This window comes from Capra hircus, chromosome 4 (genome assembly GCF_001704415.2).
Source record: "Capra hircus breed San Clemente chromosome 4, ASM170441v1, whole genome shotgun sequence".
Lineage (NCBI taxonomy): Eukaryota > Metazoa > Chordata > Mammalia > Artiodactyla > Bovidae > Capra > Capra hircus.
In genome coordinates, this window is record NC_030811.1 from 120,440,695 (window position 1) to 120,459,350 (window position 18,656).

An 18,656-nucleotide genomic window follows, 5' to 3' on the forward strand; every position below is an offset into this window, starting at 1 on the left:
GAGTTTACTGAATTTAGAGCTTAGAAATAATTAAAATATTTATAAGTTAAAGATTTAAGGAGTGTTGTCAAGTTAGCATATTTTACTATAGCTTATAGAAGTTAGGAATTTTTAGAGACAGTGAGCTCAGGATGTTAGGGGCAAACAGGATTTAGGAAGATACGTAGTAAACTGAGGAATGTAGCATGAACTACAATGTAATCACCAGTTAACTATAGGACACATTAGAGGAGGTAGATAAAAGATGGTAAAGCTGATTCTGAGAGAATTCCTGAAGCAGGAACTCTGTTTGAAGAGCAGCAATGATTTATGGAGACAATAAATCTGGGAGAAGGGGGAACTCTGACCTAATGCTTTTGTAAAAGTATAAAAGAAAATCTTAAACTTGAAATAAAGAGGCAGGCCAAAAGAAAACTGAGAGGCTGCCTCATCACCGACACCGTCCATCTCTTCAGGTTGAATCCCTGGCTGCTGGAGCTGGACTCCAGCATAATAGGCTCCAGTTTCATCCACCTCATTACAACTTCTCTCAGAAGAGAACTTTTTGATGACAATTTTCTTTTTTTAGAAACGTCAAAATGGCAATTTTTTTCAATTTTCTCTCCTATGAAAATCCTATTTAATTGTATGTCCCTCGTGATTTTTCTGCTTTTTTATTCTTCTGTGCAAATTACTTTTATAATTGTTGTGTTATATTTGCGCAGTTCAGTTCAGTTCAGTTCAGTCGCTCAGTCGTGTCTGACTCTTTGCGACCCCATGAATTGCAGCACGCCAGGCCTCCCTGTTCACCACCATCTCCCAGAGTTCACTCAAACTCATGTCCATCGAGTCCGTGATGCCATCCAGCCATCTCATCCTCGGTCGTCCCCTTCTCCTCCTGCCCTCAATCCCTCCCAGCATCAGAGTCTTTTCCAATGAGTCAAATCTTCGCATGAGGTGGCCAAAGTACTGGAGTTTCAGCTTCAGCATCATTCCTTCCAAAGAAATCCCAGGGCTGATCTCCTTCAGAATGGACTGGTTGGATCTCCTTGCAGTCCAAGGGACTCTCAATAGTCTTCTCCAACACCACAGTTCAAAAGCATCAATTCTTCGGCGCTCAGCCTTCTTCACAGCCCAACTCTCACATCAATACATGACCACAGGAAAAACCGTAGCCTTGACTACACGGACCTTAGTCGGCAAAGTAACGTTCCTCTTTTGAATATGCTATCTAGGTTGGTCATAACTTTTCTTCCAAGGAGTAAGTGTCTTTTAATTTCATGGCTGCAGTCACCATCTGTGGTGATTTTGGAGACCCAAAAAATAAAGTCTGACACTGTTTCCACTGTTTCCCCATCTATTTCCCATGAAGTGATGGGGCCAGATGCCATGATCTTCGTTTTCTGAATGTTGAGCTTTAAGCCAACTTTTTCACTTTCCTCTTTTACTTTCATCAAGAGGCTTTTTAGCTCCTCTTCACTTTCTGCCAAGTGTTTATATATTTCACTTATCCTAGTCATATAATCCTTTTTTCTTATATGTAACATAATTATATACATCATATATAATATAATATCTTACATATAATCTTTTCCCTTATAATATTTGCCATGTTTTCTAAGAGCGTTTTTTTTTTTTTTTTTTCATGCTACTATAGATGAAACTAAACACAATCCATCAAAAAAGCCTCAGGTTTCCCTACAAAATATTTCTCAATTTTCTCCTCTTCATGGTAGTCACAAAGATGATTTGTAATTGCCATTCTTTTCCAAGATTAGTGTCACAGTGATTTCTTTTTAATTATTTTTTAATTGGAGGATAATTGCTTTACAACATTGTGTTGGCCTCTGGCACACATCAACATGGATCAGCCACAGGTATATGCATGTCTGTTTCTTCCTGAACCCACCTCCCCCGTCCCATCCATTCCACCCCTCTAGATTGTCACAGAGCACTGGGTTGAGCTCTGTGTGCTAATTCCCACTTGAACTGAACTGAATGTCAGACAACATTTATTTCAGTTCCTCAAATAAAGTGTATATGTTTTCTCCTAATACATCAAAGGGCACAGGTCCTGGAGACGAGACATGAATTCTAAACCATAATGAGTATCACCCTATTTGCTTTAAATCTTAATGTGCCACTTTAGAGCATACCTTCCTCGTGGCGATTTTCATCTCCATGTTTCTCAGGGTGTAGATGAGAGGGTTCAGCATGGGGGCAATCACAGTGTAAAACACAGAGATGTCCTTGTCCTTATTTTTGCTCCCTGCAGGTAGAACACAAGTATAAACACAGGGCATAAAGAAAAACACTACAACTGTTACGTGAGAACTACACGTTGAGAGATTTTTTTCACCCTGCAGTAGAATGTGTTCTAAGGTTATATAGTATGACTATGTAAGAAGCTACTAGAACAAGAAATATGACAACTATCACCATTCCTGAATTTGCAATCACTAAGATACTCACAACATGAATATCCTTGCACACCAATTTCAAAAGAGCCTTCACATCACATAGGTAGTGATCTATCTAATTAGGACCACAGAAAGGTAACTTGAGTACCATGAGAAGTAAAGCAATAGAATGCCAAAAACTGACAACCCAGGCCAGGATGATCAACATGTCTGTTCATGATGACCATGTAGTGCAGAGGCTTGACGATGGCAATGTAGTGATCAAAAGCCATGGACACCAAGATGGATATTTCCACACCCACCAGCAAGTGGGCAGTGAAGAGCTGGGTCATACAGTTGTTATAGGAAATGTTTTTTCTTGCTGCAGCTAACTCCCTGATTAGCTTGGGGACCACCGTGGAGGTGTAGCTGACATCCATGAGGGCGTGGTGACAGAGAAAGTAGTACATCGGTTGTTGCATTAGATGGCTGCAGATGATGGTGAGTAAGATGCTAAAATTCCCCATTAATATAGCCAGGTAACAGAATGGGAACAAGGAAAAGAACAGTAGCTCTATTTTCTTATTTCCCCACAACCCTATGAAAACAAATTCTGTAACATTGTTTGGGTTTTCCATGAGGTTGAGTAGAGTTCAGGACACACAGCAGAAATTCACTTCATCTTAAACAATAGAGAACATAATACATCTTTAATTGTGTATTTAAAGTTTTGGATTATTTTCTTGTATATTGAGCAAAGATGTAGGTCACAGAAAATATACTATAAGCAATCTATCATTTGATATTAACAGCAGCATATTTTGAACAATGTTTAATAAAAATAATAATTATGTCTGGAACATAACAACCCAACCAAGAGGTGGTATTCCAATACTCATTTTATATTTGTAAAATAAAAGTAAGAGGTTTCAGTAATTTGCACCAAATCATTAAGAGATTAACTTGCAATCAAACTAAGATGAACCTGACTCTGATACCAGAGTTCATGCTCTTGGAAACTATGCAACAACATTCACTTACCATGGAAATTTCAGCTTTTGTCCATCTCTGTAAAAAATATAAAGTAATTCTCCATCCAAGCCTTTAGCCATCTATGTAATGGCTATTTATGTGTTTAAGAAAATCTCTCCACTTCTCCATGTGCATGTATTTCACATACAAAGTCCCAACTTCTGATGAACATTCTATACATTCAATGGAACTAAATATTATTTTTGAAATTTTTGAAAAATGCTTTTAATCATAGCAGACCATATCTGTTAGTTGAAAATATTTTCATTGACTCTGGTTAGAGTCATATGTAATAAAGATTCAGAACATAGAGATTCTGGAAACAGAGAAGTTAACCATAATGTGAACCATCTGAATATAGGAAGAAAGGTAATCATTATGTAAAAATTCATTTTAACCTTAATTTCAATAAATATATGTTGCAGAGGTTTCTGCTGATACTCTTTAGAGCTAGTAGCTTTTGTTTATGTGTTTTGGGTTTTTTTTTTGTTTGTTTGTTTTTTACATTGGGTGAACTCAACACAAAGAATGACTAAACTAACTAAATATATTAACTAAATATAGTTAAACATTTTAGAACAGTGTCTCCTTTTGGATGTAGTAAATCAAGGAGAGCTGAGTGAATATGTTGAAAAAATCAACTTTTACCCAAATCTAAATATTCTCCACAGTAAAAATATTGTTTGCATCAAATATTGTTAATTGCAATGAGTTGTTGTTTAATGGCATCATTGAGGAACAATGTGACATGTTAGATAGACCCATCATCTAATGATACAGGCTCACATGTCCTGTTTGATTTTTATTGAGCATTAAACAGTCCATCCTCTCTGAGCCTTCTTCAACTGGTAAATGAAATTAATACTGCTGGATCTATTTGCGTTACAGCAAGAACAGAATGTGAAATTCATACAAAATATATCCAATAAAATGAGCTTATGATTCTAACTTTTCAACTACAAAGGACAGGACTCCAACAAATATTCACAGGAAAACCAATGGTTCTATAAGAAATTAGACACCAGCAGCTACATCAGTTAATGGCTTTATCTTTAGATTCTATTCTGCCACAGGAAGATTGATTGAGGAACTTTTATTAGACTTACAGAAGTTTAAGGAAGAAACATAGGTGTTGGTTTAGTTTGCTCTGTGTACAGATGGAGAGCTTAGCAAAGTACTTCTTTGTTTATAAATTGAGAAACCTAGTCTATGTTTATGTGGAAGACTCGGATCACATAATATAAACAAATTTAAAGAAACTTCAATTAAAATTATAACAGAAATTATAGAAAACCTAGAGAACAAAACTGTAGAACATGCAACTCTTGGTTTCAGCCTCAGCAACCCTTAATATTTGAATCAGTGCTGCACTACTTAATACAGACTCAAGGAAAATACAGACTCATGGAAAAAGATCCTTCAGTCCAGACCTTATTCTTCCAGTCTTCCTTCAAAACAGAAAAAAAAAAAAAAAAGACTGTGCCTTGTCTGTTTCTTTGTCCCTCCCTGCTCTCTCTCTCTTTCTCTTCTTGCATCCAGCCCACACACATACCACCATCACCCAAATACATATTTAGATACCAAGGGCTTTGGGAGTGAAAGAAGAATATTGAGTCCAACTTTTCACATACATTTCAGTTAAGGTATTTCTTCCAAAAATCCCTCCTTCAAGCTTTAAATTCTTTAAAAAAAAGAAAAGAAAAGAAAATCTTAGTGAGGAATAGTTTGCAAAGATATACCAAACTACAGTTTGAGAGAGAAAAAAAAAGCACTTAAATAAGCATATTTATATAAAAGGAATTTATAATTAAGGTCATGAGAGTACATGGACAGTGTAAAAACCCAAGGGTAATTTGATAAAATTTTTATCAAAATTTTAGATGTTTATCATATCAATAATAAAGTAAAAAATCATGAAATTAACATGTGTGGATTTTATTATTTTCTGTATTTAAAGTAAAGTTTTGAGATGAAAAGAGATAGTTACAATGTCATTTTCTCAGTCATGTCCGACTCTTGGAGAACCCAAGGGCTGTAGCCCTCCAGGCTCTCTCCTTGGAATTCTCCAAGAAGGAATACTGAAGTGGGTTGCCATGCGCTTCTCCAAGAGATCTTCCCAATCCAGGGATCAGAACCAGTTTTCCTGTATTTCAGGCAAATTCTGTACCATCTGAGCTCCTGCTGCTGTTGCTGCTGCTGCTGCTAAGTCGCTTCGGTCATGTCCAACTCTGTGTGACCCCATAGAAGGCAGTCCATCAGGCCCTGCCATCCCTGGGATTCTCCAGGCAAGAACACTGGAGTGGGTTGCCATTTCCTTCTCCAATGCATGAAAGTGAAAAGTGAAAGTGAAGTCGCTCAGTAGTGTCTGACTCTTAGCAACGTCATGGACTGCAGCCTACCAGCTTCCTCCATCCATGGGATTTTCCAGGCAAGAGTACTGGAGTGGGGTGCCATTGCCTTCTCTGAGCTATATACTAACTACCAGCAGTACTGATAATTTACTTTTGGGATGAAACTACATCTGATACAGAAGCTGGTTAACCTTAAATTATCCATTCACTCTCCAAGATCCATATGTCTTCGGCAACAGGCAAAATGAGAGAGTTGAATGTGTATGTTGTGGGAATCACCACCCTTGCATCTTTCAATGTGTGACATTGGCAATAATCTCTGCAATCCTGCAGAGATGTGATTCAGCTTTGATTTACTGTTTTCCTAGGTAGGACAGTAACAGTGTCTTACACTTGGCTTTTCCTGACATAATGTCTCTTACTTCACAAGTCACCCAAACAATTCTGTCAGTTGCTAAGAATATCTATTCCAATTATGCATTCTGGAGCTGAGGAAATAACCACGGCATGTGTTCCATGATCACTGGACCCACTGTAAATAGACCTGAGCTAAAATTACATTGATTGCCAGACCTCCATATACTCTTATTCTGATTGAGGAACTATAGTATTGCTTTGGATCTCTTGGAATAAGTTTCAGGTCAAAGCCAGTGTTCTGAAAGATCTGATTATTTACTTTTCCACAGTGCATTCAGTTTAGTCGCACAGTCGTGTCCAACCCTTTGCGACCCTAGGAATTGCATCACGCCAGGCCTCAATGTCCATCATCAACTCCCAGAGTTCACTCAAACTCATGTCCATCATGTCACATCACGTTGATGCCATCTCCACAGTGCATAGTTAACCTGATAAAAGGTCGGAGGTCCAAATCTGAGGGAAAGATACATTATAATATTTTAGCAAGGTACCAAAGTCCTTCTTCAAGGGTACTGAATCCCCTATTTTGTTCATAGCATTCTGAATCTGTAAACTGGCTCAAGTCTGGGAATTGATTTTGATGACATGAATTTCTCTTTTAAAGATTTGAGCCAGATATTTGTTTATGCAATCTAGAATTTTCTGCTGACACAGTTCAACTGAGAACTGAGTAAGCGTCCTCTCTATTTTACTGTAGAATCACCATGAGCAGCTAGACAATACTCTAAGTCCTCTTCTGCTGATTATTCTGATTGTCATTTTGACTCTATCTTTTTCTTTGCTTTAGAGGTTCTTTTAAAGAATTAAAGATGTAGTCCACAGGTTGGTAGTAAACACCAGTTTATTAAGTATTTAAACTGGTACCATTCAAGGATCAAAGTGAAAGGAAAGAAGTGAATTTGAAATAGCACATAGTAAATTAATCTCAACAGTCAGGTGTAAAGCACCTTCATTTGGCTCTTAGCAGCTGTTAAGTCCAGTGGTCAGCACACCTGAGTTCCCAAGAGACCACCATCCTTACACCTATGCGTGGAGGGGACCTCATCATGAGTCCGGGAGCCCATCATTTTATATTTTACAAAATTCTTTGTTCTCAAAGGCATTTGAAGAGTTTATGCATGAGAGAAGGGGAAAACAACCTGTTTCCCCCTTGACTGGCCAGATCAGAGGAGGAAAACAGAGTATCCCCAACCCTTACTGTTGTTGATCTTTATCTGCTCTTCAGGTTTTTCCCCTTTCTAAGCTGATGTTTTCATGATGTTCCCATTAAAACACATGTACTTCACTGTGTTTTAAATACGTAAGTTGTTTAAGTACAAGTAATGTTTAATTGCTCAAGTTGTTTGTGTAAAAGCAATGAACACAGTACATCAGGTCACCATCTGGTGCATGCTTCATCAAAAAAGCAGCCGAATGGGGCAGTAACATTAAGTTATTAACAATAGCACTATACTCTACTGCCCATGATATGTAACTAAGCCCACCTTGCCTTTGGGGATGAGTGCCAATACTTGGCTAATATTCCCCAGGAATAGTAACACATTCAAATTTGCAAACCAGAAACCAGAGGTCTGGCATATAGAAAAGAGCTTCTCAAGGATGCCAAACTCCCCTCTTCAAATTTATCTCTCACAGTTGTAATGAAAGCTTTGTGCTCTGTACCTTCCCAGGGAGATTGAGTAGATCTTCCATAACGAATTTTCTTATGTTACAGTCTATTCCTGTTAATCTCTTCCTCTATGTTAAACTGAAACAGTTGGAGTATTTCTAAGCCAAATACAGAGCTCTATAGAGTCAGCAAAAACAAGACCGGGAGCTGACTGTGGCTCAGATCATGAGCTCCATATTGCCAAATTCAGATGTAAACTGAAAAAAGTAGGGAAAACCACTAGACCATTCAGGTATGACCTAAATCAAATCCCTTATGATTATACAGAGGAAGTGAGAAATAGATTTAAGGGCCTTGATCTGATAGATAGAGTGCCTGATGAACTATGGAATGAGGTTCGTGACATTGTACAGGAGACAAGGATCAAGACCATCCCCACGGAAAAGAAAGGCGAAAAAGCAAAATGGCTGTCTGAGGAGGCCTTACAAATACCTGTGAAAAGAAGAGAAGCAAAAAGCAGAGGAGAAATGGAAAGATATAAGCATCTGAATGCAGAGTTCCAAAGAATAGCAAGAAGAGATAAGAAAGCCTTCCTCAGTGATCAATGCAAAGAAATAGAGGAAAACAACAGAATGGAAAAGACTAGAGGTCTCTTTAAGAAAATTAGAGATACCAAGGGAACATTTCATGCAAAGATTGGCTCAATAAAGGATAGAAATTGTATGGACCTAACAGAAGCAGAAGATATTAAGAAGAGGTGGCAAGAATACACAGAACTGTACAAAAAAGATCTTCACAACCAAGATAATCACAATGGTGCGATCACTCACCTAGAGCCAGACATCCTAGAATGTGAAGTCAAGTGGGCCTTAGAAAGCATCCCTATGAACATAGCTAGTGGAGGTGATGGAATTCCTGAAAGATGATGCTGTGAAAGTGCTGCACTCAATATGCCAGCAAATTTGGAAAATTCAGCAGTGGCCACAGGACTGGAAAAGGTCAGTTTTCATTCCAATCCCAAAGAAAGCCAATACCAAAGAATGCTCAAACTACCACACAATTGCACTCATCTCACATGATAGTAAAGTAATGCTCAAAATTCTCCTAGCCAGGGTTCAACAATATGTGAACTGTGAACTTCCAGATGTTTAAATTGGCTTTAGAAAAGGCAGAGGAACCAGAGATCAAATTGCCAACATCCTCTGGATCATGGAAAAAGCAAGAGAGTTCCAGAAAAAACATCTATTTCTGCATCATTGAGTATGCCAAAGCTATTGACTGTGTGGATCACAATAAACTGTGAAAAATTCTGAAAGAGATGGGAATACCAGACCACCTAACCTGCCTCTTGAGAAATCTGTATGCAGGTCAGGAAGCAACAGTTAGAACTGGACATGGAACAACATACTGCTTCCAAATAGGAAAAGGAGTACGTCAAATCTGTATATTGTCACTGTGCTTATTTAACTTATATGCAGAGTACATCATGATAAATGCTGGGCTGGAAGAAGCACAAGCTAGAATCAAGATTGCCAGAAGAAATATCAATAACCTCAGATATGCAGATGACACCACCCTTATGGCAGAAAGTGAAGAGGAACTAAAGAGCCTCTTGACGAAAGTGAAAGAGGAGAGTGAAAAAGTTGGCTTGAAACTCAACATTCAGAAAACGAAGATCATGGCATCAAGTCCCACCACTTCATGGCAAATAGATGGGGAAACAGTGGAAACAGTGTCTGACTTTATTTTTCTGGGCTCCAAAATCACTGTGGATGGTGATTGCAGCCATGAGGTGGGAGGGGGTTTCATGTTTGGGAACGCATGTACACCCATGGTGGATTCATGTCAATGTATGGCAAAACCAATACAGTATTGTAAAGTGAAATAAAGTAAAAATAAAATTTTTTAAAAAAAATTAAAAAAAAAGAAAAGAAAAGACGCTTATTCCTTGGAAGGAAAGTTATGACCTAGATAGCGTATTGAAAAGCAGAGACATTACTTTGCCAACAAAGGTCTGTCTAGTCAAGGCTATGGTTTTTCCAGTGGTCATGTATGGATATGAGAGTTGGACTGTGAAGAAAGCTGAGCACCGAAGAATTGATGCTTTTGGACTGTGGTGTTGGAGAAGATTCTTGAGAGTCCCTTGAACTGCAAGAAGATACAACCAGTCCATCCTAAAGCGGATCAGTCTTGGGTATTCATTGGAAGGACTGATGTTGAAGCTGAAACTCCAATACTTTGGCCACCTGATGCAAAGAACTGACTCAGTGGAAAAGACACTGAAGTTGGGAAAGATTGAAGGCAGGAGGAGAAGGGGATGACTGAGGATGAAATTGTTGGATGTCATCACTGACTCAATGGACATGGTTTGGGTAGGCCCCGGGAGTTGGCGATGGACAGGGAGGCATTCATGGGGTTGCAAAGAGTCAGACACACCTGAGCGACTGAATTGAACTGAACTGAACTGAAGCTGCTCACTATGGGTTACCATTTGATTCATATCTTACACACCACAAAAATCCTATTAAAGCCTTTCTTACCACCTCCAGTTGCTACATTAAATGCAGTTTCTCTGCTTAGTGGATGCTTCCCTGGTGGCTAAGTCAGCAAATAATCTGCTTGCAATTCAGGAGATCGACTGCAGTGCAGACCTGTGTTCCATCCCTGAGAGGAGAAGATCCCCTGAAAAAGGAAATGGCAACCCACTCCAGTATTCTTGCCTGGGAAATCCCATAGACAGAGGAGCCTATTTGTCTACAGTTCATCAGTCGCAAATAGTTGGACACAACTTAGCGACCAAACTACCACCACTGTTTAGTGAGCCCATATCAGTAAATCAGGCTTGATCAAAGTTAATGACTTTTCTACTTTTATCCATTCCCTCATATATTTCCTGGATCTATTATAAGATTATTAGAACCTTTCTTACTTGCCCCAGCTATAATATTGAATGTAAATCCTAGTGTTCAATGCTACATTTTGCTGTATATTTTATGTGAGTTTTTCATCTTCTCTTATATTTACACTGATTTACTCAGTATCTGCTGGGAGAGATTGAAGGTGAGAGGAGAAGGGGATGACAGAGGATGAGATGGTTGGATGGCATCATGTGTGTTTCAGCACAGTGCTTGTCTCAAAAAATGGAAGTAATAATGTAGTTATGTGTCCTTTCTGTTATCATTGCCTGTCAGCATAGCTCAGAAGCTGAGAACATAGTCTGAGAGATCAGCTAAATAATCTTCAATATTTCTGTTTTGGAAATTTCCTCTTTCTGCTTGCTTTCCCACCTGTAAAATGAGGGTAAGTAGCAATGTCAACTTCATTGGATTATTACAGAGATTACTGCTAAATATGAGTGGATTTTTCTATTTTTTTATTATAATGAGTTCATTAATCCACATACACTGATGAAACTAGAAAAACTAAGCTCCAACCTGGTAGAATGCTCCAAACATGCAAAAGTAGTCTCCTGCTAAGTTTTTCCTGACTTTTCTTGTACCCATTTCTTCTCCCCCCTGCAGAACCTATGATGTGTACTGGCTATTTATTTTCCTTTTATCTCATAGCTGTTCTTTGCTGAAAGCATCAGCAATGTCCTTTTGACATTTACATTAGTAGAATCAATGCTGGGCTTCTTGTAAACTTTATCTATCTATCACCTGAAACCACTTTTCTATTACACAAATTCCTAATAGCATTTTTCATCTGGGCATTTCTATACTGGGTATAGATTAAGGGATTTAACATGGGAGTTATCATGGTATAAAACACAGTAACTGCTTTATCAATTGGAAAAGTAGTTGCTGGTATCAGGTACACAAAAATTCAGGGCACAAGGAATATGATGACAGCTGAGATGTGGGAAACACACATGGAGAGGGCCTTGCGCCTCGCCTCCAAACTGGTATCAGGTACACAAAAATGCAGGGCAGAAGGAATATGATGACAGCCATGATGTGGGAAACACACGTGGAGTGGGCCTTGCACCTCGCTTCCAAACTGTGTGTCCTTAGGGAGCACGCAATGACCCCATAGGAGCCCAACAAGAGGAGGAAGTTTAACAGACAGAGGAAACCATTGTTGGTAGCAATAAAGAGCCCTAGAGTGCAGGTTTCAGAGCAGGCAAGTTCGAGCAAAGGGTTCAGATCACACATAAAGTGATCTATGACATTAGAGCCACAGAAGGGTAAGTGGAAGATGAAGAGGATCTGTATGGTTGCATAGAGAAAGCTTCCCACCCATCCCACTCCAATTAGCAGCCAAAACAACTGCCAGTTCATGATGGTGGTGTAGTGCAATGGCTTGCAGATGGCCACATAGTGGTCATAGGCCGTTGCAGTCAGGAGGATGACGTCAGCACCTGCAAATAAATGCTCCCCAAAGATCTGAGTCATGCATCCATTGAAAGAGATGGTTTTTGTTTCATGGAAGGAATCTACAATCAATTTCGGGTTATTGACAGAGGAGTAACAGGCATCAATAAAAGAGAGATGAGCCAGGGAAAAGTACACTGGGGACACCAGTAATGGGCTGACTGTGATGGTGACCAAGGTGAGCACATTCCCTACCATAGAGACAATGTAGACGACCAGAAAAACAGCAAATATGACTTTCTGTAGCTTTGGATTCTATGTGAGTCCCAGTAGGACAAACTGTCACGTTGTTCATATTCTCCATGTATATCATGGTTAATTACATTACCTGAAAAAAAATCATATTAGCTCAATCTTGAATTTATACTTTCCATGTAATAAATGCCAAATTCTATTGAATTCTGAAGAGTATTTTTTTCTTTTGATAAAGGAAGAAATATTTCTGATCTCTTGAAGTTAACTCAAATCCTCTCCTAGGATATGTTTATAGTTGGAGACATGAGGAACCCTATGCACACACAGCAGTAGACCATCTGTGTACATTTAATCATTTGAGATGACCCAGAGCCTAATGTGAACCAACAGGTCTTACACATAGTAGTAGCAAATCTTCCCAGGTGGTTCAGTGAGAAAGAATTTTCCAGACAATGCAAGAAAAATAGGAGAGGCAGCTTCGATCCCTGAGTTAGGAAGATTCCCTGGAAAAGTGAATGACAACCCCTCCATTTCTTGCCTGGAAAATCCCATGAACAGAGAAGCCCGATGGTCTATAGTCCATGGGGTCATAAAGAGTCAGACACAACTGAGTGAGCACATAGAAGTAGCTAAGTCCAAGAGATTGAAAATGGATGTAAAAGTTATGAATGGCTAATGGATTTTCTCGCTACTCTTAGGAAATGGGAAACCGTGTAAGGTAATTGAGAATGTGAGTATAAGGATGAAGAGAGATTTGAGAAACAGAGAATCCTGCATATAAATCTAGTAAAGATATTTGTGTGATTTGTATGATAAGAAGATGAAAGACAGAAAGGAATACAAGAATCAGACTATATATGAGCTGACAAATTGCAGCAAAGCATTGGTATGGGAAAGTAATATAAAGATACAGGAGTGACTGTAACAAAATAAACATCTTTCCTATAAATTTCCATAATCCAATAATTTATAGATATACTTTTAACAATAGATTACTATATGCATGGCATGGTTGTGTGCATGCTAAGTCACCACAGTCATGTCTGACTCTTTGCGACCCTATAGACTGTAACCCAACAAGCTCTTCTCTTCATGGGACTTTCCCAGCAAGAATGCTGGAGTGGCTTGCCATTTCCTTCTCCAGGTGATCACCCTGACCCAGCGATCAAACCCACACTACTTCATACTGTGCAGTGATAGAAAAAAAAGTGGACACGCCAAGTAAACAGAGATCAATGTGAATTTAAGCTTAGAGCCTCAGCCTAAGATGTGTGGCTGTTAATACTGGTGAGCAGGCCCATCAGGGCAGTGACCACTGGGGACAGCTGGGAGGAAATGGGTTCTCAGCATTGCCAATGAGAGTTTCATGCTGGCAAAGCTTCCTGAGCCCTCCACATAACGACCTACCTTTGCTCTAACAACCCCATTTCTAGGAGTTTATCCTGAGGAAGAAGATAAAGGGACAAACACCTGTGTGCAAAGATGCTGGCTGTAGAGCTATTTACAAGATCAGCAAATGTCCCATCATGAGGACTGGATTTAATGACTTACAGAATAGGAGGCAGCTATTAAAGTGATGAACACAGACAGTAGATCAGACAACAGGAAAAGCATGAGGCAGAAACACACACACACACACACAAATGTGCCCACACAATTCACTAACACTTAAATCAGCTGTACCTTATGACCCACTGCCGTTTCAAAAAATACACTTATGCATACAAACCATCTAGAAAAATGCACATCCAGCCATTAACTGCAGTTGATTATTTTGGAGAGAATTATGGGGGAGTTGGGGAAGAGTCAGAAAAAAAGGACGGTTCCTTTCCAACAAATACACTTCTGGACTGTTAGTACACGAAGTTGCAAATAATCAGAGGACACGACTGAAGCGACTTAGCAGCAGCTGCAAACGTGATATTAGTAAACTGCTAAAAAAAAAAAAAAGGCGTTTGCGAATGATGCACAAATAAATACATACATTATGAACGGACCAGTCAGCTTTCAAACACAGACAGAGCTGCATGCGAGGAGTCATCCATGTATAGAAGTGATCTGCAATAAATCTATGTGAATGGTATCATTCCATCCACATAGCAGAAATAAGCATAGCACACAATAGCAATAATTACGTCATTAACTTAATTTGACAGATGAAAACATTGAATCTCATCAAGATTAAGAAATTTGTAAGACTCAATTCTCTAATCTACATTTATTTTGCCATCATATATATTTTTAAATAATTAAGACTAATCATGACATTGGAAACAAAATTTAAATACACCTCACACACAAAACTACATCAACATGATTATTAATTGATACAAACCATGACTTGTTTAGTCCAAACATGAATATGTAGAACTCTTCTTTGGAGTAACTGCTATGCATAACATGGGTCTCTTTGGCTTCTTTAAAATTGGAGATGACTGTTCCTTAGTTTAATGTATGGTTAATTTTTTTTTTCTGTATTATTGCCAAAAGAGTCAATTCTTCCTAATCGTCTGTGGAAAAATAGTCATAAAAATAAGTAAAGTTCCTCTGTGTGTCTTCAGTGGTGTGCTGGATACATTTATATTCACATAACAGCCTGTGAGGGGGATTAGTCTTCTCACTTGATATTAGAAGAAATAAGAATATAAGGTTGCAAGAAATGTACCCCAGATCAAGAAGCTGCTGGTGGGAAAAGGCAAGATTCTAATCTGGGTTTCTAATTCCCAGACTAATATGCTCAGTCACTGGGATTGTCACTTTCAACATTTTGCAGAAGAATGAGGTGAATTCTTTCTTTTACAATTAAAAATAAATTTTAAAATTTAATTCCTTAAAATAGCTACTGTTTTTGAAAAGTGCACTCATCTCACATGCTAGTAAAGTAATGTTCAAAATTCTCCAAGTCAGGCTTCAGCAATACGTGAACCATGAACTCTTTGATGTTCAAGCTGGTTTTAGAAAAGGTAGAGGAACCAGAGATCAAATTGCCAACATCTGCTGGATTATGGAAAAAGCAAGAGAGTTCCAGAAAAACATCTATTTCTGCTTTATTGACTATGCCAAAGCCTTTGACTGTGTGGATCACAAAAAACTGTGGAAAATTCTGAAAGAGATGGGAATACCAGACCACCTAACCTGCCTCTTGAGAAATCTGTATGCAGGTCAGGAAACAACAGTTAAAACTGGACATGGAACAACAGACTGGTTCCAAATATGAAAAGGAGTACGTCAAGGCTGTATATTGTCACCCTGCTTATTTAACTTCTATGCAGAGTACATCATGAGAAACACTGGGCTGGAAGAAACACAAGCTGGAATCAAGATTGCCGGGAGAAATATCAATAACCTCAGATATGCAGATGACACCACGCTTATGGCAGAAAGTGAAGAGGAGCTAAAAAGCCTCTTGATGAAAGTAAAAGAGGAGAGCAAAAAAGTTGGCTGAAAGCTCAACATTCAGAAAACGAAGATCATGGCATCCAGTCCCATCACTTCATGGGAAATAGATGGGGAAACAGTAGAAACAGTGTCAGACTTTATTTTTTGGGGCTGCAAAATCACTGTGGATGGTGATTGCAGCCATGAAATTAAAAGACGCTGACTCATTGGAAGAAAAGTTATGACCAACCTAGATAATATATTCAAAAGCAGAGACATTACTTTGCCGACTAAGGTCCATCTAGTCAAGGCTATGGTTTTTCCTGTGGTCATGTATGGATGTGAGAGTTGGACTGTGAAGAAAGCTGAGCACTGAAGAACTGATGCTTTTGAACTGTGCTGTTGGAGAAGACTTTTGAGAGTCCCTTGGACTGCAAGGAGATCCAACCAGTCCATTCTGAAGGAGATCAGCCCTGGGATTTCTTTGGAAGGAATGATGCTAAAGCTGAAGCTTCAGTACTTTGGCCACCTCATGAGAAGAGTTGACTCATTGGAAAAGACTCTGATGATGGGAGGGATTGGGGGCAGGAGGAGAAGGGGACGACCGAGGATAAGATGGCTGGATGGCATCACAGACTCGATGGATGTGAGTCTGAGTGAACTCCGGGAGTTGGTGATGGACAGGGAGGCCTGGCGTGCTGCAATTCATGTGGTTGCAAATAGTCGGACACGATTGAGCGACTGAACTGAACTGAACTGAACTAAAACATAATTTCCATATACATAAACTCATATCGATGGACATGAGTCTGAGCAAGCTCCAGGAGAAGGTGAAGGACAGGAAAGCCTGGCACGCTGCAGTCCATGGGGTGATAAAGAGTCAGACACCAGTAAGAAGCTGAACAACAACAATATATGTAAAGTAACAGTCTTTACTAAGCATCATCACTACTGAAGAACTTAACTTCTGGTCTTAGATGATATTAATGATATTTGAGGGTATTCATAACTAATCCCATCTTCAAACTGACCTCCTCTTAGGATAAGTGAAAGTGAAGTCGCTCAGTCGCTCAGTCATGTCCGACTCTTTGCCACCCCGTGGACTGTAGCCCACCGGGCTCCTCTGTCCATGGAATTCTCCAGGCAAGAATACTGGAATGGGTTGCCATTTCCTTCTCCTGGGGATCTTCCCAACCCAGGGATCAAACCCAGGTCTCCCACATTGCAGGCAGACGCTTTAACCTCTGAGCCACCAGGGAAGCCCTAGGATAAGGAACTTTCAATAAGATGTGACACATTCAGAAAGAAGCTATTCAGATAACTCAATATGAAATCAATAGGAGATAAATCATTCTATATGTTTACATATTTCCTTCTAGCCTAAAGAGTCAATAAATTTCACAGAAAACCTGGAACTTGAATTTAGAATAAACTGATATAGAAAACGATGGAGAAATGATCATCCATGGATGGTCTACTCCAAAAGTCAGCAGGCAGAAATGTGGTGGAAACACCTTCATATAGATCTTTCAACTCTTGACAAGTCTTTCTCTGAAAATGTAAATAACAGATAAAGACATTTTCAATTGCCTGTGTGGATATTTAACAAGGTTCCAATACAGGTTCAAGGACTTTGTCTTATAGCTGCTCTTTTCTCTCCCAGGAACTAATTATCTGCTTTGATGGAAAGGATTTTTCTTAGAAGTAGGTATTCTGAAGAGACATGCTTGAGAAACACTCATTCTTGAGTGAGGAGTTGTATTCCCTGCACTTGCAACTAAAATAGGTGAATCCTCTTTATACAAGCCTGGTTTATCTAAGAAGGACAAATGTCATGTGAATGACAAGGAGAGCAGTATTCCAGCCTTGGGACCTGCAATGTAGTTAATTTGTGCACTCATGTCAGAGAGAGAACTTTCTTATTATCAGTATCAAAGTTCCTGGAAATCTAGTACCGATTTCTTGAGAGGTGGAGCAGTGAGGCCATTTGAAAGTATTTGAATACAAACTTGTTTTTCACAATCATTACATATATATATAGAGAGAGAAACTCTGAAAAGTTTCCAGTAAGTTATGTCTGGAAAAGTTGTGACAGTCATTATGGAATACTAAGTGACATTACCAAAGAAGCCAATAGCACCCCACTCCAGTACTCTTGCCTGGAAAATCCCATGGACTGAGGAGCCTGGTAGGCTGCAGTCCATGGGGTCATGAAGATTTGGTCACAACTGAAGTGACTTAGGAGCAAGTGACATTACACACATGGATAGATACATAAACCACAAGAAATTAGCTCTGATTTCAAAGTAAATTATTTGACATCTCTGTCCCTTGGTACCATTTTGGTCATTCTAGGAAGTATGTAGTGATAAACTATGGAGGTTTTACTTTGCTTTCTTGATAACTACTGAAGCTGATAATTTTTAATGTTATATTATAGGCAATTTCTATACCTTTTTCCAGAATTTTTTTTAAGACCTCTGTGCAATTTGAAATAGGAGTTCTGGGTTTCTCATCACTAAATTATAGGTTATATATATATATATATTCTAGATATAGTTCCTCTTTCATATATATGCATCATATATAAAATGAATTTACATATATAATTTTACACATAAATTTATATATAATGTAAAATTTTGTACATGTGAATGTAGATACAACTTTTTCCTATTCTGTGAATTGCCTTTTTATTTTTTTTAACAATAATGTTTTTTTATTATACAAAGCATTATAATTTTCTCAATATTCTTCACTCAATTATCAACAAACTTTTTTTGTATTCATTTAACAAATAAACAGTGTCAAACTACACTTCACTACCTTTCAACCTCCAAGCACTTAACTTAAAAAGGCCAACAAAAAAGTGCTTGGAGCACCAAATGGAAAGAGAAGAACACCTGGAAAGGTCAACAGAGAT

The 18,656-nt window shown here is 38.7% G+C and overlaps 2 pseudogenes; both read right to left on the bottom strand.

The window, feature by feature from the left end:
• LOC102173726 lies at positions 2,112 to 3,016 on the bottom strand (annotated as a pseudogene).
• Positions 11,436 to 12,464, bottom strand: LOC102176215 (annotated as a pseudogene).